Source organism: Mauremys reevesii, linkage group 17, assembly GCF_016161935.1.
Source record: "Mauremys reevesii isolate NIE-2019 linkage group 17, ASM1616193v1, whole genome shotgun sequence".
NCBI lineage: Eukaryota > Metazoa > Chordata > Testudines > Geoemydidae > Mauremys > Mauremys reevesii.
Window position 1 is genome coordinate 23,742,650 of NC_052639.1, and position 16,691 is coordinate 23,759,340.

Consider the following 16,691-nt stretch of genomic DNA (forward strand, 5'->3'; position numbering starts at 1 on the left):
AAAGTAATCTCTTGTAAATTGAACCAATGTTGTCTGACTGCTAGAGTTGGAATCTTGATACTAATTTTTCCTAATGATTGTAAGTTATTTACAGTCACCTGGCTGGCCTTTGAGGACTGACAAATCACAGCCAGAAGCTCTTTGATTTTTGGGAAGGCCCCAGATCATTTTGCAGCTGGAGTGGGCAGCACCACTCAGGCTACCGTTGATACATTAGGACCATCACAAGTTCTTCTGCTGAGCATCCAGCATGACGTTTGACCACAAAAAGGGGCAGACAAATAGAAGAGGCAATATAGTATGTAGTGGGCTCAGGGATGAGAACAAAGGACTAATCCTAGCGTTGACACTGGCTCCCACTGTGGCCCTGGTCAAATCACATAGGCCAAAATTTCCATACTTGAGTGCCTATAGTTATGTACCTAAATCATTGACTTTAATAGGGTATTAGAGCAGTGGAAGCTACTCCAGCCATTGATCTTTTCCCATTTTGCATACTGAGGAGGGAGAGTGCTTCCTTGTGTCCCCCCTTGCAAGGATTCCCAGCACCCACGAGTTACTCATGTGGGTATTGAACATAAAATTTTCTACCATGCAAAAATACATTTTGTTTTCAAACAATCCAAGGACTTAGTTGACACGGAGAATATTTTTAGAAAAAGGGCAAAATAGCTTGACATTTCAAAAGAAATCACTGTTTAATTTTCTTTATAGTTCAAACATTATTTTAAAGGCGTTGAACTCAGATGTTCCTGAGGTTTAACAATGACTTGTATACATAGCTCCCAGAATGGAACCTGTGCAAACAAAAATAAACAATAATAGTGTCTTTTAAATTCACTGTATTTTTAAAGACACAGAGGAGAATCAGCCAGGCTGATTCATTGTATTTTCCTGTGCTGATGAAGGAATTAGAGACAATAACAGAGCTTGACAAAACCAGCTAAAGCCACCAAACCAACTGGAGGGTTAAATCTATCAATCAGCAGTAAATATGAAATATAGGGGAGTGGGATCAGGGCGATGCCCTGGGGAGAAGCCCAGAGAACTCCTCTTCCCCAAATGTCAGAAGAGGGAAGGTGCTGGGATTTTTATCCGAATGCCCTCCCTGAGTCCTATGTAGAGATTCAGGTTCTTTAACATTATAGCTGTCCCAAGTTTGCATAGTGCAATGCTTGAATTTACATGAAGAGAAAGTAGAGAGTAAGTAGTAAAGTTCTTCCAATTTTAAACTAGATGTATATTAAATTAAATCTGTGCTAATTAATCAGATGCATAAAGAGTATTTAAGACAACAGCTCAGCCCCTCTCACCCACCCTCAATCCATCACCATTGTCAACTTTCTCTGGATGTGTTTTTATGGATAAACTGAACTGATCTGACTGGCTGAATCAAACAATAAGTTGTTCTAAACGAATCACGATGCTTCAGGTCAATAACTGTTTGGGAAACATCTGTTACGTTACTGCTTCAACATTCAGCTGAGAAAATTATTAGATATATATTCTGATAATTTGAACAGAAACAAAGTCATCGTAACAGAACATTGAGAGAGGATCAAAGCCTTAGGTTTTGAAAATAAATATCACACGTCAACATTTTTTCCATAAATGCTTCGGCAGCGGGAGACCATTATCCTAAGATAACATTCTCCAGCAGAGAGATGATCTCTTAATTAGAGCAATATGTAAACTACTTTAGGATGCTTGATATAAATCCTGCAAACTGATTCATTGATACTTTTACTAAGATGAATTTTGATATCATGGGATGAAATCCTGGCCCCACTGCCACACCCCTCCCTTGCTGGGCTAATGTCCTGCCCCTGGCCAGGCACTCTGGAGGTTTGAGCTACTCCCTGTGGATCACCCCACTCAAGGAGCATTCGTTCTAGGAAGCAAGCCGGCTAGACAGGAAAACATCAGACGCTGCTGCTCCCAATGCTACACTCAGTTTTTCAGAAATTAGTCGACTTTATGGCCAGAAGAGACCATTAGAGCATCTAATCTGACCCCCTGCATATCACAGGCCTCCTGTATGCAGGCCCGCCCAGAGGGGGGGGGCAAATGGGGCAATTTGCCCCAGGCCCAGCAGGGGCCCCCACGAGAGTTTTTCGGGGCCCCTGGAGCAGTGTCCTTCACTCGCTCCGGGAGCCCCGGAAAACTCTCATGGGACCCGGGCCCCCAGAGCTTCTTCGCTCCCGGTCTTTTCCTGCCAGGGGTCCTTCCTCTCTGGGACAGAAGGACACCCCCCCCCCCCGCCACCGAATTACCGCCGAAGCGGAACCTGCCGCCGGAGTGCAGCCGGGTCTTCGGCGTTAATTCGGCGGCGGGGGTCCTTCCGTTCGGGACCCGCCACTGAAGTGCCCCAAAGGCCCGTGGTGGGGCTGCACTGGGGCGGGTCCCGCAGCGGTAATTCGGCGGTGGGGGGCCCCCGCTGTGGGTCTTTGGGGCACTTTGGCAGCGGGTCCCGGAACGGAAGGACTCTCCGCCACTAACTTACCGCCAAAGCGGGGGCCCCCCGCCACCGAAGAGCCTGGACCCCCGGAATCCTCTGGGCGGCCCTCGATTTAACAGGGGTTTGTTTCAACTTATTGCCCCGATTAAAATCTATGGCTAAAAGGCAGCCACTGTTGTTAGTACTTGTACCTGTGTTTGGTGCCACCTCCTTTCCCTTTGGCCTTGTAGTTGACCAATGGCAAAGCTGAACATCTCCTCAGATACCAGGGAGTGTTTATGTCCATTCCTGCGAGCTACACCGGGGTTTGATGTTGCTGCTTTCAATCCTCTGGCTCTGCCGGGATAAGGAACAATTCAGGCTGTCACTGAACTGAAGGAGGAAGATCAGGTTTTGACAGGAGAGGGACACCTCCTCTTAAAGGTGTTTGGCTGGCTGGCAGTCCTGATCCCCAGATCTCGCCCGTGGGGCTCCAGCAGTTTGGGGACCGGATCTCTCCCTTGGCCCCACCTGCTGCCTCCAGGCGCTCCTCCCCAGGGGCCCCAGCAGTGCAGCACAGCTGAGCAGCATCTGCCTGCTCGCTCCAGTGGCCGTCGGCCCCTCCCCATGGCAGGGCAGGGTGGGGCTGGGCCTCCATGCGCTGCCCCCACCCCGAGCCCCTGCAGCCAATGGGACACTGCGGGGGTGATGCCCGGGGGCAGCAGAACGTTGAGGCCCCCAGCCCACCCCACCTTGGAGACCCAGGTAAGCGCCACACCCCTGACTCCCTCCCAGAGCCTGCACCACCATCCCCTCCCCACATACCCCCTCCTCCCTGCAAACTCCCTCCCAGAGCCTGCAGCCCGGTCCACACACACCTGCCCCCAACTCCCTCCCACAGCCTGCACCCTCTCCCTCCACACACACCCTCCTGCCCACCCTAATCTCCCTCCCAGAGCCTGCACCCCCACCCCTCCTCCTGTTCCTCCTACCCCCTGCCCCAGCCCAGAGCCTGCACCCAGCACCCAAACTCCCAGAGCCGTACAAGGAATTTTTGTGCCCGAGGCAAGGGCCAGCTCCAGGCTCTTTGGCTGCGGGTCCTTGATCCCTGTCGGAGGGAAGGACCTGCCACTGAATTGCCACCGCCGCTTCATTCATCCTTCGGTGGCAATTCAGCAGTGGGTCCCTGAGTCCCTCTCGGAGAGAAGGACCCACTGACGAACTGCCGCCGAAGAAGTGACAGTGGAAGCGCCTCTGATCGTGGTAGAGCTGCGCCTCCACTTTCTGCATCCGAGGCAAGTGCCTCACTCGCCTCGCCCATGTTACGGTGCTGCAAACTCCATCCCAGAGCCTGCACCCCAGAACCCCACCCCCACCCAAACTCCCTTCCAGAGACCAGCCTCTCACCCCTTCTGCACCCAAACTCCCCCCAGAGGCTGCACCCCTCCTGCACCCCAATCCCCAGCCCCAGCCCAGGGCCTGCACCCTAGACCTCCTCCCCTCACCCAAACTCCCTCCCAGAGCCTTAGGTAGGTGGGGGGTGGAGTTTTGGGGGGCTGGTTCTGGGCGGTATGAGTGACATTATTGGCCCACTGGGAGGATTGGAGGACTGGCCCTGGCCTAAGGTAAATTGAGGTTGAGACCCTGCTTTAAGGGATTGGAGCAATGCTGGAGAGACTGACGGGCAGGGAGCTGGGGAGCTGTGTGTGCTCCAAGGAGAGTTGTTGTGCTCTGGTGACACAGAGCGGGGGTGGGGAGTTTGTAAGCTGTGGTGTTTGTATAGAGATAAAGTTTACTAACCCCCAGGTTAAAAACTGTTCCTGCTCTGGGCTATACAGGATGTTCTCTGTTGAGAGTATAGCTCAGTGGGTGAATGTTTCCCTGTAGGGTAATGGGTTCCTAGTTCCACTCCAAATGAGTCCCTTAAAGAAACTTTTTCAAATGAAAATCGATTTCCACACCCATCTCCAGTATGTTCAGGAGTTCACTGAAGTTGAGGGGGGCTTGAAATGAATTCAAACACTATTTTCCTATGCAAATGAATAAAGACCTAGCAGAGCTGCCCAGCAGCTGAAATCAGTTCCAGTCCTCAGCGTCTCTAAGAGGGACACTCGGTAGCTGAGGCATGTGGGACACCTCTGGGATGATGACAGGAGAAAAAATGCTGGATTCAATGAAAGCTGAGACCATAGGAGGAGAAGGTGAATGGCAACACCACACATAGTCATAACACTCAGACACGGGGCTTCACTGTCACTACCCCTGTGTTTTCCATCATTTATATCCAGGGGTGAAAGTAACTTACAGGACTTACCGGTACTGCCGGAGTCCCGGGGGGGCGTGGCCTCATCCAGAAGGGGCGTGTCCTCATCTGGAAGGGGGCGTGGCCTCTCAAGATTTAAAGGCCCTGGAGTACCAGCTGTGGCTGGGAGACCAAGGGCCTTTACATGAACCAGGGCCTCCCAGCTGCAGAGGTAGCCCTTTAAATTCTGGCCCCAGCCCAGCCACCAGAGCCGCGGCCGGGATTCAAAGGGCTCTGGGCTGACCGCAGCCGCAGCAGCCCAGAGCCCTTTAAATCTGGCCCCAGCCTGGCCGCCGGAGCCGCGGGTGGGGGGTTTAAAGGGCTCTGGGCTGCCAGCTGTGGCGGGGAGCCTAGAGCCCTTTCAATCCCCACAGCAAAAGCCGGTGCAGTCCGGCACGGCGTATTGGCTCTTGCCGCTATGCCGTACCAGCTTGTACCAGCTTACTTTCACCTCTGTTTCTATCCTAAGGAACACACCCTCCCCCTCCCCCACGCACTGTCACACACAACCTTCTCCCCTTGAGCCCCATCCAACCCTCCCCCACACACGCCACGGGACACAGCCTCTCGGTGACTCACCCCGATGGGGGCTTGTCTCTGCATCTCCCCAACAGGGGAGCAGGGAGCCGAAAGGGCCACAGGAGACCAGTGGAGCTAGGCAGGGATAGGAAAGACTTCCCCTCCCTTTCCTTCCCCTCCCTGAGTCCCGTTAATCTCACCCATCAGATGCTCCAGCACCAGGTGGGCTCAAAGCACCAACCTTCCCCTGAGCAACGGAAGGGGGAACCAGCTCTTTCACATGGAAGGAGGCTCCCCACCTCTGCTGCTGCCATTCTGCAGCCTTTCATATGGATTTGTATTAGCTAATGCAACCCCCCCACTCCTCTAATCCAGCCATGAAACATGGAGACAAGCTCCTGAAAGCAGGGCCCAGTGGTGCAATGGGTTAGTGCCCAGTACTTATAGAGCAGTGCTGAGTGGAGTGATGCTGAGGTTGTGAGTTCAAACCTCACCTGCAGCCCTAGTTTCCTTTAAGCAAATGGCTTCTGCCAATCAGTTTGCTCTGCAGAAAATACAATTCCTGCTCAGAAGACACTGAGGTCCCCTTGCTTTACAGAGAGCAGGGCAGATTCCACAGATCTACCAGGCTGTACCCTCCACCAGCTGCCTGTGTCAGGAGGGGTCAGGCAGAGCCCAGAGCACTGCCCCTGACTCCCCCTCAGTCTTTGCTCCCCAAACCACCTGTGTGCTCACCCTCTGCAATGTGAGACTCAAACCCTGCCTGGCTTGCTGTATGCTGGTGTGGTTTTCATCTGTCACGTTGATGTGCATGTGGGTCCTGTGTGATTTTGGTGGATGTCTTGCATAGTTCTGTGTGCATGGATGTGTGTATGATTTTTGCATTAATATTGTTTTTTGCTTTGTATTCTTTTGATATGTGGGTTTTGTGTTTCCTGTTGTGGGCTTTTGCTGTATTTTTGGTGTGGATTTGTTCTTTCTATATTTTGTGAGGTTTTCCTTTTTGTGTATATGGCTCTGTGTGCTGTGTGGGTTTGGTTTTTGTTATGTCTGTGTGGGCCTGTGCAGTGTGTGATTTTCTCATTCTCTGTGTGCGTGTTTGTCTCTCTGTTTGTATCTTCATGTGTAAATTCACTGGAACTTTTCAAAATCTGCACAGCTTTGCCAATTTTCACCAGGAATTTTTCTCCATTAACAAATTCTCACTTGTTCCCTACCCGTTGGTTGTTCCCTACCCGTTGGTGACCATTGCCCCAGGGGCCTGTCAGTCTCAGGGTCCTGATTTCCCATTGGCCCTTCCCCCTTCTATTGGGACTGGGAACTAGCCAACCAAACCCCACTAAGTTTTAGTAAAGGGCCAACAGTCCCTTACACAAGCCAGCCCTGTGAGAGTCACCAATGTCCCGAGAGACCAGTACAAGCTGGTCCCATGGTGTAAAGGGCAGCACTCAGGACTCTGAATCCTGCAATCTGAGTTCAAATCTCAGTGGGACCTTGTGTTAGCTGGTGGTAAAGATCTGGTGCTCAAAGTGCTTTCCTGTCTCCAGCTATACAAAAGTGGGTCATTTCCCTCCTGCTGGTTAACTCCTTTCCCCACCAGAGCCAGGTCTTTGGTGGGGTTTAGAAGTGGCTCTAGTGGTTGGGATTCTCACTGCTTCACCTGATGCCCACAAGTCTGGTGCTTGTAGCCACACTTTTCCTCTTGCTCACATGGCACTTGAAGAAAGCAGTGCCAGGGCCAGGCTTGATAGGCAGGAGGGAGGCAGAGTCCCAGGCTGGAGCCCAGCACACCTCTCCTCCTCTGGGCACGTGGAGCACAGGCGGCTGGTGCTGACAGCTCTGAGGGAAGGCTTATAAGCCACAGAGCGACTGAGGGCGGGGCTAGACGAGGACAGGACCATGCCTATGTGTGGCCAGCAGACAGGCAACAAGACTCCCGGCCAGCCTGCTCCCTGCCATGCCAAACCCCCACTGAAGGCCACCCGCAGACCACCATGCGGGGTGGCTGCTGATGCTCTGTGTCCAACATCAGTAGACGGTAGGAAAGCAGGGCCAGCCCCCCTGGTGGGGCCTCTTACCGTTCCCATACTCCATGCTCACTTTTGCAGTGGGGCAGGAGATGTTATCCCAAGAGGCTTTTCTCCAGCTGGTGAGAAGCAGAGAAACATCCAGGCTCCCAAGGCGCTATGTAGCAACCCCCCTCAAGCACAGGGACAGAGGGAAACTGCTCCACACGCTAGCCCGGGCAGCCGTCCATTTCCTTTGGGAATTCAGGAATAGCAAAGGCTAGACTGGAAGCACCTGGGGCTCATGCCCCAGCCTTTGTGACATCCAACCCCCAACTCCTTCCCGGGGCTCTAGCTGAAGGCAGAGCATTGGCCTGAGCGGCCAAGAAGAGGTTCCAGATTTGAAAGGAGCAGGACTTTCAGCACGAAGGTAAAACTGCATCAACACAACCACAAAGGGACTTGACCCCTCAACTTCTTAATTCAAAGTCAGGCACCTTATCCGTTAAGCCATGCGGGCGCCTTCTGCATGCGCTTCTTTGGAAAAGGTGGACACTGTGTTTCTTGGGTCACCTATTGAGGGGGGGCGAGACTCTCTGGCACAAGAAGTCGAGTTCCCAGTGAGATGTGAGACTTAATTATACGGGGCCAGGTGCAGGGCTTTGACAGGGAGGCTCAGGCATGGGGGATTGGGGTGCAGCGGACGGACCGGCTGTCTAGCTGTGGAGATTTAGTCGCACTGAGGCACAGGAGGGAGGAGGAGGAGGAATCCTGCTGACAGGCAGTGGCTGTGCAGAAAGAGGAGGAGTTCTGGGGACTTTCTTTTGCCTCTATTTTGCCTGCCTGCTCACTCCTGTGGTGAACGGTGAAGGCGCTCTTAACAAGCCCAGGTAGCTCAGGTGGTAGAGCATCAGGCTTTCAATCTGAGGGGCCAGGGTTCAAGCCCCTGTCTGCGTGCTCAGCTTTTAAGTTGCCTTGTGTTCCAGGAGCCAAATTCTGTTCACAGCCACATGCGGATTCCCAAAAGCTGTGGCCATTTCCTGGAAAGGCTCCTTTCCTTAGCAATCAGGAGAGAGGTCACATCCACAGGAGCAGGTGTAGAAAGCACAGTCTCTGGCTGCCAGGAAGCGGTGTGCCAGCATAGTGTTCTCTACAATGGCGTTTAGATCGGGATAATTTACATGGCTCAGCACCCCCAGTTCCAGCACCTCTGCCCAGGCAGCTCCCCCAGCCTGACACACACACACAGCCCCTGCATCCTCCTCAGCCCAGAGGTGAGCCCCAGCTGAGTGGGGAATCAGAACCCCCCGAAATTACCCTGGGACCAGCATGATCTGCCTCCGCCCTGCCCTGCTCTGCATGTATTCGGAGTGAGTCGGTTTCCCTGTCCTGCCATGTGTCTCTTCTCCTCCCCAGTTCCTTCCAAACCACCCCATTTCCCCTGCACCCCGGGCTGGGTCTCTGCCAACCCCCCTTCTCCTCCTGCCCCAATATCTCCCTGCCCCTACAGGTCTATAGGGCTGGATCCCTCCCTCCCCCCTTCTCCCCTCAGTTCCTGCCTCTGGGGGTCTATGGAGATGGGTCTCTCCCCCGCCATCCCCTCTCCTGCCCCCCCATATCCCGCTGCCCCTATGGGTCTATGGGGCTGGGTCTCTCCTCATCCCCTTCCCCAATATCTCCCTGCCCCAGGCTGTGACGTGCGATCACGTGTGCTGGGGCTGTGCCGTGTGCTGGGGCCAGGGCCGGCTCCAGGGTTTTTGCCGCCAGCGGCAGGAAAAAAATCTGTGATCACAATCGGCGGCAGCTCCACTGCACCACTTTCTTCTTCAGCAGCAATTCAGTGGCAGGTCCTTCCTCCAAGAGGACCGAGGACCCGCTGCCGAATTGCTGCCAAAGACCCGACATGCCGCCCCTTCCTGGGCTGCCCCAAGCACCTGCTTGCTGAGCTGGTGCCTGAGCCGGCCCTGGCTGGGGCTGTGACGTGCTGGGACCTGCTCACTCCCGAGGGCAACTCACTCACTTGAAACCAGCAGGACAGAAGGTGTCACGTGTCCATGGGTGGGGTTATGCAGATGAGCAGTGTCTGGCGGCAGTAGGGAGAGCAGCGAGATGAACCTAAGGAGCCCGGCGGAGAAAATTCTCTGCGTGTGGACAGAATCCCACCAGTTTTCTCTGTGTTGGGGTGGGGGCAGATTTCATGATATCATAGCCCCTGGGAGGGGTTTGAATCATAAGTCCAAAGTGGGAGAACAACTCCCCACTTGTGCTCAGTCTCCACTAGGGGCTGGGCTGGGATCACTAGGGAGGAAGCACAGGAAAAACAGTTTCCCCTATGGAACCCAGGAGTCCTGGATCCCAGTTCACTCCACCCCAGAGCCAGGGATAGAACCCAGGGTCCTGGTGCCCAGCCCTCCCTGCTCTGACCACTCAACCCCACTCCTCCCAGGGTGGTGCAGGGTCACTGGGTCTGTGTCTCAGCTCAGCTAAGGGCCTTGACTGATTTTCCCAAAGTGCTTCCTTCTGAATCCATCCGACGAAGTGGGGATTCACCCATGAAAGCTCATGCTCCCACACGGCTGTTATTCTATGAGGAGCCACAGGACTCTCTGCTGCTTTTACAGATCCGGCACATCTGCCCCCTGCCCAGTCACTGCCCAACCCCGTGTGGGGCACCAGCACTGTGCCGGGTCGTGATGGGAAATTGTCCAAGCTGGCCCAGGAGAGACGTGTGTCCCTGCTGCCCCTGCTGGTGGGGCTGAGCCCTACTCTGTGTGTGTGTGCATCTGTGACACTGTTTGTATCAGTGTGTTGCTGGGCTAACCACTAGGAAATGGCTTTGCAGGATTTTGTATTCTGCAGCAAGTCACACACACACACATACATACACACACTCTGACGCACAAAGAGACTCACACAATCGCAAGAACACTCAGACACCACACACCCAGAGGGACATGCTAGCCCAACCCCCAAAGAGAGCAACAAGCACCGCCCCAGCCACACTCACAATCACCCCACACACACCATAATATTCACAATCGTGCTCAGAGATACAACTGCACGCAGTTCACTCCCACAGCTCCCAATACAAGGACCTCCTGCCCCACACAGCATGTGCCAAGGCCTGCGGAACTCACTGCCACTGGATGGCTACCAATGAGAATGATCCTCATGCAGGATCATGTGCTTGGACCCCTTGTCCCCTCTTGGGGTGCGCTGTGCAGCGTGGCTGGGGATTGTGCAATGGCCCAGCACCAGGCAACGCAGAACGGACACCACACGCCCTGCCCTGCCTCAACTGAGCTACTCTCCTGGTGCATTGGAGACCAGCACCCCACACCGTGGCACTCCTGCCCCACAGGGAGAGCTGCAGCCCCGCCACATTCCGCAGAGGGGAGAAGGGTCAGGCCAGCCAGCCCTTGTAAGATGGGAAATCTCCACTGGGGTCGACGGTATGGGGGCTGCGACATACAGAGAAATAGTTGTCGTGCCGGCAGAGGGCGGCAGAGCGCATACACACACACACAATTGCAAACATACACAGACACATGCATGAATCCTGACACACACACACAATTGCTAATATACACAAACACCCGCACAAATCTAGCCAACACCAACACAAGCCTGAGAGCCAGGGGAGCTGACCACGCTGGGGCCGGGTAACTCCACATCCCGCACGAGGTCGCCAGCCCCATCCCCACGGAGGCCTGGGACCAGCCCCTCTGCTTGCCCCCACGGAGGCCTGGGGCTCCAGCCTGCTCTGCTCCCTGGCTCTCAAGCTTGAGGAGGGGGAACCGCCCACAGCACTCGCGGCGGCGTGGCTGGGAGCCAGGGAAGTGGACCAGGCTGGGGCTGGGTCACTCCACTTACCATGCAGGGAGTGCAGGGAGGGGGGCGGGGCTGGGGCCATGGGGAAGAGCCGGGCAGCCCCCCTGCAGCCGCTCCCACCCCAGCTCACCTCCACTCCGCCTTCTCCCTGAGCTCGCCGGCACCGCTCCACTTCTCCCGCCTCCCAGGCTTGCGGTGCCAATCAGCTGTTTAGTGCCGCAAGCCTGGAAGGGAGGAGAATTAGAGCGGGGCGGCGTGCTCAGGGCAGAAGACGGGCAGAGGTGAGCTGGGACAGGAGTGGTTCCCCTGCACGCCCCATTGCTTGCTGCAGGCAGCCCTCCCCAAACCTCCCAGCCCCCTGCCCCAGCTCACCTCCACTCCACTGCCTCCCCTGAGTGCGATTTTTGGTGCCCCCAACCACTTGGCACCCTGGACGGCCGACTAGTTCGCCTAGTGGTTGCACCGGCCCTGGCCACTGCCTATCATCAGGATTCCTCCTCGGTGAGACTAAATCTCCCCACCTAGACAGCCGGTCCATCCGCTGCACCCCGAGCCTCCCTGCCAAAGCCCTGCACCTGGCTCCAGACAATTAAGTCTCACGTGTCGCTGGGAACTCCACTTCTTGTGCCCAGAGAGTCTCGGCCCCCCTCAGTAGCTGACCTGAGAAACACAGTGTCTGCAAAAGCAGCAAAGAGTCCTGTGGCACCTTATAGACTAACAGACGTACTGGAGCATGAGCTTTCATGGGGGAATCCCCACTTCGTCGGACGCATCAGTGTCTGCCTTTTCCAAAGAAGTACCTAGAGGACTTTTACCATGTGGCCTAATTGATAAGGCGTCTGACTTTATTTTAGACAATTGAGTGTTTGAGTCCCTTCGTGGTTGTGCTTGTCCGGTTTTACCTTTGTGCTGAAAGTCCTGCTCCCTTCAGGGCCTGAACCTCTTCTTGGCCACTCAGGCCAATGCTCTGGCTTCAGCTAGAGCCCCGGGAAGGAGTTGGGGGGTGGGCGTCACAAAGGCTGGGGCATGAGCCCCAGGTGCTTCCAGTCTCGCCTTTGCCATTCCTGACTTGCCAAAGAAAATGGGCTGCCGGGCTAGGGTGTAGAGCAGTTTCCCTCTTCCAAATGTGCATCTGTCCCTGTGCTTGAGGGGGGTTGCTACATAGCGCCTTGGGAGCCTGGGTGTTTCTCTGCTTCTCGCCAGCTGGGGAAAAGCCTCTTGGGGTAAAATCTCCTGCCCCACGGCAAAGCGAGCACCTTGAGTGGGAGCAGTAAGAGGCCCCACCAGGGGCTGGCCCTGCTTTCCTACCGTCTTCGATAATGGCCACAGAGCATCAGCAGCCGCCCGTATGCTTGTCTGCGGGTGGCCTTCAGTGGGTGTTTGGCATGGCCTGGCTGGGTGCTTTTGTGCCTGTCTGAAGGCCACACCTAGGCATGGTCCTGCCCTCCTCTAGCCCTGACCTCAATTGTTCTGTGGCTTTTAAGCCTTCCCTTGGAGCCATCAGCACCAGCCGCCTCTGCTCTAGGTGCCCAGAGGAGGAGAGGTGCTGGGCTCTGTGACAAAGTGGGGGATTTTCTTAGGGTTTGCTGTGTTTTCCAGTGGTTTGCATGCACAGGAGTGGGACTCAGTGTTCCCAGGTGTTACTGGTTTAACGAGGTGAGGGGAAAGGGAGTTTGTTGCTACAGAAGACCGGAGAGGGACTTGGGACCCGGCTGATGGCCTGGAGGATGGAGACCCCAGCGACTGGTGACCTGGTGACCCAGAGACCCAGCTCAGGAGTCACAGGCAGTTCTGGCCAGTGGGAGGACAATGGGCTGCGGGGAGAGGACCCGTGACCAACCTGTTCCAGCCAGAGGAGGCGGAGAGGAGAGGAGGCCCAGGCAACCCTGTTTACCTGGAGAAAAGACAATGGACAGCGGTGGGGCTTGGGGCCGGAGATATCGGAGGCCTAGCTGGGAAGCGGGGGGCTTGGGGCTGGCGAGGGGAAGCAGGCAGAGCCCACCTGGCTGCAGGGGGACTGGGATGTGCTGTTATTGTGAGAGGCCAGGCCTGAGGCCTGAGAGTTTCCTGTGCTGTGTTCAACTCTCAATAAACCCTCCTGTTTTACGCTGGCTGAGAGTCGCTCTGGGCTAGAGAACAGGGGGCCTCATCCCCTTCGGGGGTGAGGAGGCCCAGGGGGTCCAGAGCGCGTGGACTCCCTGAGGGGCCCACGGCGAGAGACAGACGTGCTAAGGCTCAGAGAGGGGCAGCTCCAGGAGGTGGAGGGGCCTGACCCCAAGAGAGAGTGGACCCCCGAGAAGGGCTGTCGCACTGAAAGGGGCACCCCCCATGGACCGCACGGGGCCAAGAGTGGGCACGATCTGTGAGTCCGTGACAGGCAGTGACATCACAAAGGCCTTTTGCAGGACCTCAGACTATTGGCCAAAGGTGGTGGGGAGGTGGTGACCTCACAGAGAGATGCTGACATCAGCCAGGCAGGACTGGGGCGAGGGCCAGGGAAACCTCAGAGACCCTGTGGCTTTGCTTCAGCAAGTCTCCTTCTCCAGGTCTCTCTTTGAGGACTGGGGGAGTATTGGGGTTCACGTACCTGAGCGCCAGGAGGAACCTCTTTCGAGTTTTCTCCTTCCCTTTTAGTGATTTTACTTGAAAACAGCCGACCCTGTTTAGACGGTAAGAGCCTCCTCGAGGGAAGGGGTGTCCTGGGGGTGTCAGAGTTCAGATGCCGGTGCTCCCCGGTTCAAGGAAGTTCCGCCACCTGATCTGTATTCGCAGGGTGGGAGAGAGCAGCATCCACAGCAGTGATTTGCTCCTGGCTGCTGGAGCAGAGCAGCAGGCTCAGCTGTCAGAACTTCCTGGAGCTATGAAAGGGGAGAGGCCCATGGCTCTGTAGCAGGACTGCAGGGCAGGCGAGTTCACAGAGGGTATTGTGGGATACTGGCAGAGGCCAGTTATGGTGATATAATGAACAGCAGTGTCTACACTGACACTCTGTCACTTTAAGTTTGCTGCAAAAGCTCTACTGTTCTCATTGAAGTGGTTTTATTTTGCCACCAAAACAGGGCAGTTTGTTGCCAAACGTGGCATTGCAGTGTGTACACCAGCCAAAAGCTGCTGACCGAGGAGCGTTGTGTGTTTTTCACACACCAGAGCAATATAATTCTGCTGAAATAACTTTGTAGTGCAGATCTGGCCAAAGATTCACACACACACAGCTTGCAAGGAAAACCTCACCTGCTCCTCTGCTTTGTGGGGCCAGGTGGGGCCCAGGAGTCAGGTGTGAGCAGACACTGTACCTTAGTCACAGGCAGGCTCTATGGTTTAGCTGGTTAAAGTACCTGTTTTGTAAACAAGAGATCCTGGGTTCAACTCCCAGTGGTGCCTTGTTGAGATGTTTTGAGAGCACCTGGTATTGGCTACTGTCAGAAGACAAAATACAGAGCTAGATGGACCTTTGGTCTAGCCCAGTGTGGTTTTTCTTATGGTTTAAATTACACTCACAGGCACTGATAATAGAATTACTGAAAGTTTGGGATTTAGAGCTGATAGGTCAGTGGGCCAAGCCCCTCGTGGATGAACCCCTCCCTCTGGGACAGAGGCAGGTTTGGGCTCTCGCACCAAATGCTCATTGTGGCTGCCAGAATCTGTGGGCAGCTCATTTAGTTTCCACCCAGGGTTGAGTCCCTGGTTCACACATCGAGGATAACAACCCTTTGTTTCTCCTGCCCCAATAACATGGAGACTGGGAATGCAACACCAGCCACAAGTGATCATTTCGGCAAGCAACCCAACCTATTTCCAACATACTGTAAATCCACATGCAGACTCATACACGAAACCTTGCAAGAAAATCTTCCTGAGGGAGTCTGAAGCACCTGCTGCTGGAGGAAGGAGGGAGCTGTGGGTTGGGATTGAGGAGCAGCGTGAGGCGGGGGCCTGTGGATTGGGATTGAGGGCACTGGGAATAGAAGGGGCCTGTGGGTTGGGATTGAGGGGCACTGGGAATAGGAGGGAGCTGTGGGTTGGGACAGAGGAGAAGGGTGAAGAGGAGCTGGCTCTGGTTGGGAGTGAGGCTGGGGACTGGGTCCCAATACTAAAATTTAGGGGTTAGATCAATGTTAGGACAGGGTGGCAGTGGAGGGATGAGTGAGTCCTAGACAACACAGTGAGTACAGTGCCTTCTTATTTTCCCCTTTTCCACCCAGGCAGGCAGGTGAACTCTACAGAGGCACCTCTGGGCTTGCACTGACTAAGGACAACAGCTGTGAGTGGGGTGGGAGAGGGGATGGCTCATGTTAAAGGACTTTTGGTTGCTGGACTTATGAACCGTAGGGAGAAGGACACTGCCTAGCTTCTTTGGGGTGGGTCTTTCCCTCATGGTTTATGTTTATGTGTTGGGGCTGCTGACATGACTTCTGCTAACCCTGGGCTTACATTGCAGTGTAGACATACCCTGAGAGGGCATCTAGACTGTGATAAAATCCCTGTGGCCCGGCTGGCCTGGATGATCTGATTTGGGCTCCTGGGGCTCAGACTGGAGCCCAGCCTCCAAGACCCCACGAGGGGTGAGGGTCTTGGAGGCTGGGCTGAAGCCCAAGTGTCTACACTGTAATTTTATAACCCTGCAGCACAAGCCCCACAAGCCTGAATCAACTGACCCAGGGTTTGAGAATAGTGACTTGGGTGTGTTAATGGCAGTGTAGACATAATGCTAGGCTATGTCCACACTGCAATGAAACACCCAGGGCTGTCCCGTGCCAGTGCAGGCTCCCAGGCTAGGGCCATGGGGTGGTAAATTTGCACTGTAGACATCTCAGCTCAAGCTCAATATCAGGTTCTGGGAGCCCTCAAAGTTGGGAGGGAGTTTAGCAAAGTGAAAAAGGTAAAATGGCAGTGGAGTATTGCCTGGAGTCAATGGCATTTCTCCATTGGTCTGTCTGCTTTGGGACAGGGACAATAACATGTCCTGCTGCTTTCGTTATTTCAAAGGGCGGTTTAGGATTTTCATTCTCACACACGGTGCACGAAGCAGGACTCAATCCTGGGTGGAAACTAAATGAGCTGCCCACAGATTCTGGCAGCCACAATGAGCATTTGGTGTGAGATCCCAGACCTGCCCTGTCCCAGAGGAGGGGTCATCTGTGATGGGCTGGAACACTGACCTATCAGCTCTTAACTCCCAAACTTTCAGTAACTCTGTTATCAGTGCCTGTGAGTGTAATTTAAACCATAAAAACAGCCACCCTGGGCTGGACCAAAGGCCCACCTAATGCTGTATTTTGTCCTCTGACAGCAGCTAATATCAGGTACCCAAAGAGTTACTCAACAAGGCACCACTGGGAGTTGAACTCAGGATCTCTTGTTTAGAAGGTAGGTGCTTTAGCCAGCTAAGCCATGGTGCCTACCTAGAGCTAAGGCACAGTGATGCCCACAGCTGACTCCCTGACAGCTCCACCAGGGCCTGACACGCTTTGCATGTGTTTGGATTCTGCAAAGCAGAGAAGCAGGTGAGCTTTTCCTTGCAAGCTGTGTGTGTGTGTGTGTGTGTGTGTGTGTGTGTGTGTGTGTGAATCTTTGGCCATGTCTGCACTACAAAGTT

The 16,691-nt window shown here is 54.6% G+C and overlaps 2 non-coding genes across 2 annotated transcripts; both read left to right on the forward strand.

Moving 5' to 3' along the window:
- The first annotated feature begins 6,681 nt into the window (after positions 1-6,681).
- TRNAQ-CUG lies at positions 6,682-6,753 on the forward strand. Its single transcript has one exon. It is a non-coding gene; the product is annotated as a tRNA-Gln (tRNA).
- A 1,395-nt stretch (positions 6,754-8,148) lies between these two features.
- TRNAE-UUC lies at positions 8,149-8,221 on the forward strand. Its single transcript has one exon. It is a non-coding gene; the product is annotated as a tRNA-Glu (tRNA).
- The last annotated feature ends 8,470 nt before the right edge of the window (positions 8,222-16,691 follow it).